General features: G+C 41.6%; 1 long non-coding RNA gene across 1 annotated transcript; it reads right to left on the bottom strand.

The window, feature by feature from the left end:
• Window positions 1-3,296: 3,296 nt before the first annotated feature.
• On the bottom strand, window positions 3,297-3,929 carry LOC120030373. Its single transcript, XR_005473643.1, has 3 exons — window positions 3,716-3,929; window positions 3,504-3,608; window positions 3,297-3,385 (listed from the first exon to the last, which is right to left on the bottom strand). It is a non-coding gene; the product is annotated as an uncharacterized LOC120030373 (long non-coding RNA).
• Window positions 3,930-8,908: the final 4,979 nt, after the last annotated feature.

Below are 8,908 nucleotides of genomic sequence, written 5' to 3'. Positions count from 1 at the left end.
AATCTACATAGCCTATTGTCTCGTCGGGTTGAGCTACATAACGCAATGTCAAAGCATTGGTCCTGCCTCCAAACAAGGCCTGTCTCGGTTCCAGGGGCTCTGGAGGGTCATATTGGGTAAGGAAGGCCTGAACATGAGGATCCGCCTTTTTCAGGGCTGTCCATTCGTGTTCCCACAAAACCACAACTTTTAACCCGTAAGTAGCCTTTAAAGAATTCAGTTTGTCTTGAAACTCTTGGTACATTTCCCCAAAAGTCTTTTGGGTTAGGACACACATGGCCTGGGGGACAAAGCATAATTTACAACCGTGGAAGAAACAACCGTTGTACTCATACACTGTCTCAACACCGTCAATCTGTGTGTATCCATCGACATGGTAAGGCCCAAAAGCCTTCTCCCCCCGATTCAAAGCATGTTGGATAAAAACATTTTTATCCTGGGCGAGGTACTCCAACCATTGAATGGAACCACTAGAGTAGGCCTTGAATTGTCGTCGGTAGTTGTCTGGCGATGGGATAGCTATAGATGCTGGAGTTAGATAGTGTGTACGATAGGTTTTCATGCACGCGGATGCAATAGTTGTACAGCTCCAGGGGTCAATGCCTGCATCTTTGATTACCTCTTCTCTGAATCTGAGGCATCCTTCACGTAGTATAACCACGTCATTGTCACAGTATGATTCCATCTCTTTATGAAAATCAAAAGTTCCATGTCTTACTGTCTCGTACCACGTCATGAATTTCTCACGCTCTTTGGGAGACATTTGATCACAACCGTACATTTCGGGGGCTGGATAAGCTCCTATATAATGTAGATTCTCCTCAGATGTGAAGAAGTGGGGGAAATAGCCTTTGACCGAGTTTTCAAAACCCAAGGCCTCTGGCATTTGAGCCAATCTCATGGGTAAGAAGCTTAAGCTGTCAATGTATCTCTGTTTGAAGGCGTGGTCAACAAAACATAAGATTTTACTCCCTTGAGCAATGACACTGGGCGCCACGCCTTGCTGTATCAAAGGGTTCAGAAGCAGATAGGAGTCATAGGCTCGCGCATTGTGAGCTATAAACGTGAAGTTTCTGTACTGGGCCTTTCTAAAATGTTTTAGAAAGAGTCGGGCGCAATCGGGCCCCTCGGCCGACCACTTTTCACCGGTGAAAGTCATGGTAGATACAAAAATAGGCAAGTGAACCCCTGATTGCTGATTTGTCTCAAAATCATAAAAAACATATTTCTCTGTATGTTCATCTTCAGCCAAGGGCTGAATGTAACACTCATGTGGTACTTCTTGAACAAGTTCTGCGTCTCTGCTTTTCAAGGGCCCTTTACAGATTGGGCAATGTAGAATACCACAAACATGGGGTTTAGGGCTGTCTATTTTAAGGTTGTAATTGCAATGACATTTTGGACATTTCTTGTTAATGTCACAACTGCTTACAGATTTACAGGCCTTGGGGTGCCATGTTTCAGTTTTGTGTTTTTCGTAACAGTAGGCCGAACGACATGTGCGGTGACAATCCTCACAGGGTGTCAAGTTTAGCGGTTGCATAGGGCATTGTTTATCCAGACATACTGAACAGTTATAACGGCACGAGTGCCCCCCCTTGCGGGTGTAGCCGGTATGACAGGCTGGACAGACATATGGGGCGCCTAAAAATGCTGTGATGTTAGTTACGGCATAGTAATGCTCATTTTGCACATAAAAGTACATAGTCTTAGGGTGTGGTTCTTGTATATTTTGGAACTTCAAGAGAGCGTCATTAGCCCTGCTGTGGTACAAAACCACAATCTTGATATTCAGAAAGTTTTCAAATTTGCCTATGTCGGAGAAAGCCACAGCCTCCTGTATACCTAAACCCACAGCCTTTTGTAGCTCTTGAGCTTTCTGTAACGCTTCGCGCTCTGTACATCCTGGGCTGAGTAAGTGGGCCAAACCTATGGCAAAGCATAGCTTATTACCATGATTGTGAACGATTATGAGGTAGGCCTTTTTATTGCTTATGATTTCGGACTGCATCAGGCTATCGAGTTTACGTCTCTGCCCGCCGCCCCCTTGTGGTGGCCGGACTAATTGTACTACAAGTTCGAGGGTCCTATCTGCTAGCACGTTTAAATTTGACTGAACAAGGCGTTCTAGCAGGTTAACAAATTGTTCAAGATCTGCTTCACCCTTATTTAAAATAAGCGATACACGGCTCTGCAGACTGTCTCCAAAAATTTCCAACTGTAAGGTATCCCTTGGTTGGCTATAAGCTCTAACTCTATCTACCAGTTCATTCAAAGTGTCCATAAGCATTACGTAAAACACAGCATATTCCCGAATCTGACCCCCCCATGCGAAATTGAAAAACTGTCGAACCTCAATATTGTGGAATTTATTTCGATACAAAACATGTTCACTGCGATCAAGACCATCCCCATCCTGATTTGCTAGACAATTGTCCAACTGTTCAAAAACATCGTATTGGGTTTCAGACTCTTCAGACATGGGTGTTAAAGGCTGGCTTAGAGGTGTAGGTGGTGCAGAATTAAACCTAGGGCTCTCGTTCTGTACATTGTGATCAAGACCTTCCCGCTCCAGATTTGATAGACATTTGTTCAGCTGTTCAAAAACATCGTATTGGGTTTCAGACTCTTCGAACATGGGTGTTAAAGGATGGCTTAGAGGTGTAGGGGGTGCAGAATTAAACCTAGGGCTCTCGTTCATCAGGGTAATTAAAGATATGATTGATTCGGGTATCTGTGATAACCTGTTTTCATCGGCAGACCCTGACTCATTCATACGTGTAATAATTTCAATGAGTTCGGAGGGAATCTGGGATAATAGGTTTTCATCTATAGCCCCTATGTCAATTAGCCCAGAATCATTCATATGGTTAATTATATCTTGGAGCTCTGTAGGGATTTCCGCTAAGAGGGTTTCAATTGTCTCGCTTAGGTCTATAGGGGGCGCCATTTCTCTACTTAAGGATGTGTGTGCTTGTGTTTTTTACATATGTGTTTTTTAACGGAGGTATTTGCTTGTTTTAACCCTACTGTTGTTTAACATGCGGGGAAGCTCTCTACGCCAGAATGACACATCCTGATTGTATTGATGTTCGAATAGAATACCCATACGACGTTGAAGTAAAGCCTTTCGTGATTTTAAACCCTGTGTAAAAGCCTTGAAAAGCACGGCTTGGTCTATTTCACAAGAGGCTGTTGCCCCACCAGAATTGGCCGCTTTCAATAAGGTTGGCCACTTCACAGAACATCAAATCGTCTACCTCAGAAATGTCATTTAAAACTTTGAAATCATCAGGCTTCGCTGTTCTGGTGACTGGGGTCTTTGGCGCCTCCTCGGGATCTAGATGTGTAGCTTCTTGGATGTCTTTATAAGCCGGCGAGGAGTCTGCATTAAAAATAATACATACAGAAAAATAGGTTATTAACCCTAAAATATGTTTGATAAAAATGTAAAATACATTTCAGATATAAGCCTATATATTAACAATACATTAATTAAATACCTCGGCTTTTTTGAAGAGGGCTGTTCTGAAGAAGCTCTGAGAACTCGGGAACATGTCTTTGGGCAACCCTAATTATAGCATCTGCCTGGTCTGTAGCTTGTGAGCCTGAAATAAAAAATAAAAAAAACAGCATTAGGCCATGTTTAAACATATTATTTTATATATTCAGGCATAAAAATAAAATATATATATAAATGATAATTGATTCATACCTTGTCCTTGTAACGCTGTCTCGTGAATACCCGCCCAGTAGTATTGTTCGGGTGAAGCGGACCTGTGGATCTGGGCACTGATTGTCCGTTGGTGTTTAATAGGGGGCGCCCAACGGTCCTGGCTCAGGGGAGTTGACCTGCCGTTTAAAGTCTCTGTTTGCGGCTTGTGTGTAAATACATCCTGGGAGTAGGGCAAAATTGTCTCGTAGGCATATCCTTCACAGAAACCGTGTAGACTACCTATGGCATCCCTTCTCGGAGGTATTTCCGCTGTAAACACATAAAATAACTTTTAATATAAGATGCCGACACTTTTTGTTTTTAAGGTATAAATATTCTTACGGAATTCTTGGATCTTACTTACTACAATTCAGGGTCGGCGTTGGATGTAAGCAATTTGTTCCGGAGACCCTACGGCCGGTTCGAGCTCATTTATATCTCGGAGAATCTGCGTGAAGGTTTGAGAATCTAAAAAACATTAGATAATATTAAAGCTCTAATCATTTTAGCTAATATTGACATTTTATACGTTAAGAATCCGGGCCCTAAGGCCTGTTTAATATTTCTATAACATACAACGTTTTCAAAACAATTCCCCAGAACAAACAAATCTAATATATAGCATATGTAAATATTTATTTCAAGAACTAACCTTCAGAAATATCCATGAGGAGGTTTTTCCCAGATTATCTTTTTTAACGGGGTCCGTCCGATAACTATTCCTGGGGGAATGCTGTAGGGTAACTGCGCTAAAACGAGGCTAACAGGGGGACCTGTTTTGCATAGCTTTTGTAGCCGTCTGACTCTAGTGGTGTCGTATTTTTTCGCGCTAAAACCGCCTCAAAGTTATCTTTGAAGCCTAAGACATGTGGTTCAAACACCTGCCATTTGGTTCAAACATAGGGTATTGGGGGGGTGTCTAAACATTAGGTATCTTTTTGATATTCTAAAATCTCCGGGGGCTAGCATCTAGATGCTGGGGTGGGGAGGTCTCGACATCGCTGGCTGAATGACTTTTAGGCATCTGTTTTGCCAGATAGTGTAAACCTTGGTTTCAAACGACCCCCATGCATAGAGAGCCTTGAGCGCAGATGCAAGGGTATTTTTTAACAAACACACCCGACCCTTTTTCTCTGTTTTGAAACACACACACACACACACACGCGCGCACATACGCGCGCACATGGCTTTTTTCCGCAAGTTTTGGCTAAGAGTGAACAAACTACGAGAGTTCATGACGATGGTGAAGATTCTGCTTTTAAAACCATTTATTTCATTCAAATATTTAGTACATACATTTTATAGCCTTACATTATTAAGGTCTTTTACGCAGCCGTTTCTTACAGATCCAGGGATCTGATGCAACCATCCCCCATTGATCAGTGTCCAGTTGGCCATCAAAATGCCGGGATCTCTTGCAAGGTTCATCAACACTTGGTAAGTTTTCACTACCAGGGGTAGATCCGACGTCTGGCCTTTTGGTCTTGACTCTGTCTCAAGGAAAGCCTCGCCCAGCGCTGTAACTGTTCACCATTTTGGAAGAGAATGTCCAGCTTATTCATAAGGGTTATGAAAATTGGATAATCCACCCATTTAAAACTAAACACAGGAATAAAAAAAGTTACATGTTTGCCGTGCTCTGGAAGCTACAGGAGAATTGACAGACTTTGTAGCATTAGACTTATCATAAAGGTCACAGGCTAAAATTGTCACTTTGTTGTCAGGGCTATAGTCCATTGAAGCAATTCTTAGAGCCTTGAGATCACTGCGGCCGCAGACCTGTTCTTCCAAAGCATATCCTGGCACATTTGTACCACTCAGGACCTGTTCAATTTTACAAAGCGCCAGCCTGATGTTTTAGCCATTCTCTCATCCCCAGAGCCGGGGGAAAACTCCCAGGTTTTGCCGGATAAAGGGGTTTGGGTCCACTGTCTGTGAATATCTTTACCGTAGAATCCTCCGGGTGGAATATATGTAAGACATGTGGCCCTCACTCGTACCCAAAATCCTTTAAAACATTCTGGAGCTTCACAACAGAACTTTTTCAAGGCTTTGGTCACTGGGTTCATGACAAGCCGTGCATAACATCCCTAAAATTGGCATAGGTGTCATTTTTGTTTAATATTCAGGGGGGTTATCATGTACAGGCTTAAACAGGTATTGTTCAGCCGCTTTATAAGGGGCATTAACCACCCCAAACCGTGAGAAACAGGTTGACCTGACACCTGTCACTTACTCAACCCTACCACCCTAACCACCACGATGTCCTGACCTGAAACCCAAATATTGACATGCACCCTTCTACATGACATAGGGTCATAAATCATTACATAGGGTCATAAATCAGGCTTGGGTCATAAATCATTACCGGTTGACCTGACAACTGACCCGTTACCCAAAGACCCCCACCTAGACCATCAGGATGTCCTGACAGGCAGCCCCTTAGGTTCACATAGCGGTCACATAGGTTCACATAGGGTCATCCATCAAATTTTGACGTGTGACATCTACTTTAATCTCTCTGTGGCTGTGTGATTCTGTGCCAGATTCAGATGTTCAGTTGATTGGATACAATATTTATAGAACTGATAGAGTTGGTAGAGGTGGTGGTATTGCGATTTATGTTAAATGCTGCTTAAATGTTTCTGTGTCCATATCAACCTCTGTCTCAAAGCAATATGAATGTCTAGTTTTAAACGTGGTACTTGGTAATAATGCTCATTTAACTCTAGCAGGGGTATATCGCCCCCCCTCAGCTCCTCCTTGTACTCTATGCAAATTATCTGATATACTGTCTAATTATGCAAACTCTGAATTACTGATTTTGGGAGATTTTAACCTGGATTGGCTCTCACCAGTATCCGATAAATTAAAAGGCATTTGTACTGAGCTAAATCTAACTCAGCTGATAACTAAACCAACCCGTCCCAACTTTAAGAACCCAGTAAAATCCACTCTACTAGACATTATTCTAACAAATACCCCCCATAAATACACAGCCAGTGGGGTTTTTGCAAATGATATCAGTGACCACTGCCCTATTGCTTGTATTAGAGATACCAGGCTGAAACACTCTGATCCCTGTATAATCTCTAAGAGAAATTATAAACATTTCTCACAGCAAGCTTTTATCCTTGACTTATATCACTCTGAGCTTTTATCCACTTGCTGCTTTCTGGACCCGGTTTTAGCCCTTGCTTTTTTCTCTTCTATTGTTACCTCTATGTCTGATAAACATGCCCCGCTTAAGAATCACAGAGTAAGAAACCGAACCAGTTCTTGGTTCTCTCCTGAATTGTCAGGTCTTTTCCTGCAAAAGAATCGGGCCTGGGCCTTGGCGAGGAAAACAGGTACTCCAGCTGATTGGCTGTTTTTTAGGCAATTGAGAAATAAATGTACTGCAGCTGTCAAAAAGGCAAAATCAAATTACTTCCTTAATGCTATGACAGATTCTGCAGGAGATCCTGCAAAATTCTGGAAAACCGTTAATTCACTGAAACGGGGGAATTCTGCTGTTTCTCTTCCTAAGCAAATTACCTCAGACTTCTGTATTCTAACTGAAAAAATGATATTTGTGATGCTTTTAATAAGCATTTCATCTCTGCTGGTTTTTTATTTGAAAGGAAAAGTGGACTTTGTGGTACTGGCCAGTTAGTTGATTTTTCGTCTTGCTTTTCAACCGTTACTCTGAAAAATGGTAACCCTGTTTTTAGTTTCCAGAAAATAACTGAAGCAGAGGTTCTAATTGCCCTGTGTGCCATTGATACTAAGAAATCCTTAGGCGCTGACAATTTAGACCCGTACTTACTTAAGTGTGCTGCACCTATTTTTGCTGGTTCAGTAACACACATTTTTAATCTAACATTAAGCACAGGAAATATCCCTAAGGTGTGGAAAGCAGCTTTTGTTCTGCCATTACATAAGGGAGGTGACGGTAGTGATTGGATAACTATCGACCCATCTCTAGGCTCCCCTGTCTGGTAAAGATTCTAGAATCTATAGTCAACAAACAGTTACAATCTTTTCTTTCTGCTAACAGTATTCTTAGTACCAATCAATCTGGTTTTAGATCTAAACACAGTACCACATCGGCCACTATGCTTGTTGTAAATGATATTGCAAATGCCTTAGACGATAGAAGCACTGTGCTGCGTTGTTTGTAGATTTGTCAAAAGCTTTTGACACAGTAGACCATGCTATCCTTTTGAGTAAGCTGTCATCAATAGGACTGGGCACTGATGCCTGCCGATGGTTTTATGACTATCTTAAAGATAGAACTCAAGCCGTCATGGTCGATGGGGTCAAGTCTGACCCTTACAGTTACTTAAAGGGGTCCCTCAGGGTTCAATAATTGGCCCATTATTGTTCTCACTTTATATAAACAACATTGGTGATGATGTCAGATATTGTAAATTCCATTTATATGCAGATGACACAGTGATGTACTCTATTGCTCCAACAGCGGACCAAGCTTTAATGCAGTTGGAGTCTGATTTTAGGATACTACAGGGTCTCTTTTACAGCTTAAACTTGTTTTAAACGCTAAGAAAACAAATGTCATGTTTTTTCTAGGTCTAAACTCTCAGTTAGAAACACGTTTGTAATCACTAGCTTGGATGGTACTCAAATCAATAAGGTCTCTGCATATAAATACTTAGGGGTATGGTTAGATGATAGGCTTTCTTTAAAAAACATGTTACTGAATTGGGAAAAAAGCTCAAATTCAAGATAGGATTCCTTTACAGAAACAGGGCTTGTCTGTCCTCTGTAAATAGGAAAAAAATTGTGCAGGCTACTTTTATGTCCGTTTTAGATTATGGTGATATTATCTATATGCATGCATCGGCAAACACATTAAAACCACTGGATGCTATTTACCATTGTGCACTCAGGTTTATCACGGGTGATAGTTACAGAACTCATCACTGTATCCTATATCAACATGTGGGTTGGGTCTCTCTATCTGTGAGGCGAGAGCAACATGCTCTCTTGTTTATTTATAAAGCACTTCTTTTAAAACTACCTCCATATATATCATCATTAATTTCCACAAGATGTACTAATTTTAAAACCAGATCACAGATGTGGATTACACTAGAGACTCCTGCGGTCTCCACAGAGTTGGGTAGGACTGCCTTCAGTTCCTTTGCACCTTATTTATGGAACAAACTGCAGATCCAACTTAAGTTAGAC

This window comes from Salvelinus namaycush, chromosome 36 (genome assembly GCF_016432855.1).
Source record: "Salvelinus namaycush isolate Seneca chromosome 36, SaNama_1.0, whole genome shotgun sequence".
Classification (NCBI taxonomy): domain Eukaryota; kingdom Metazoa; phylum Chordata; class Actinopteri; order Salmoniformes; family Salmonidae; genus Salvelinus; species Salvelinus namaycush.
The sequence above is the reverse complement of the archived record's forward strand: the minus strand, read 5'-3'. Positions and strand labels throughout refer to the sequence as shown.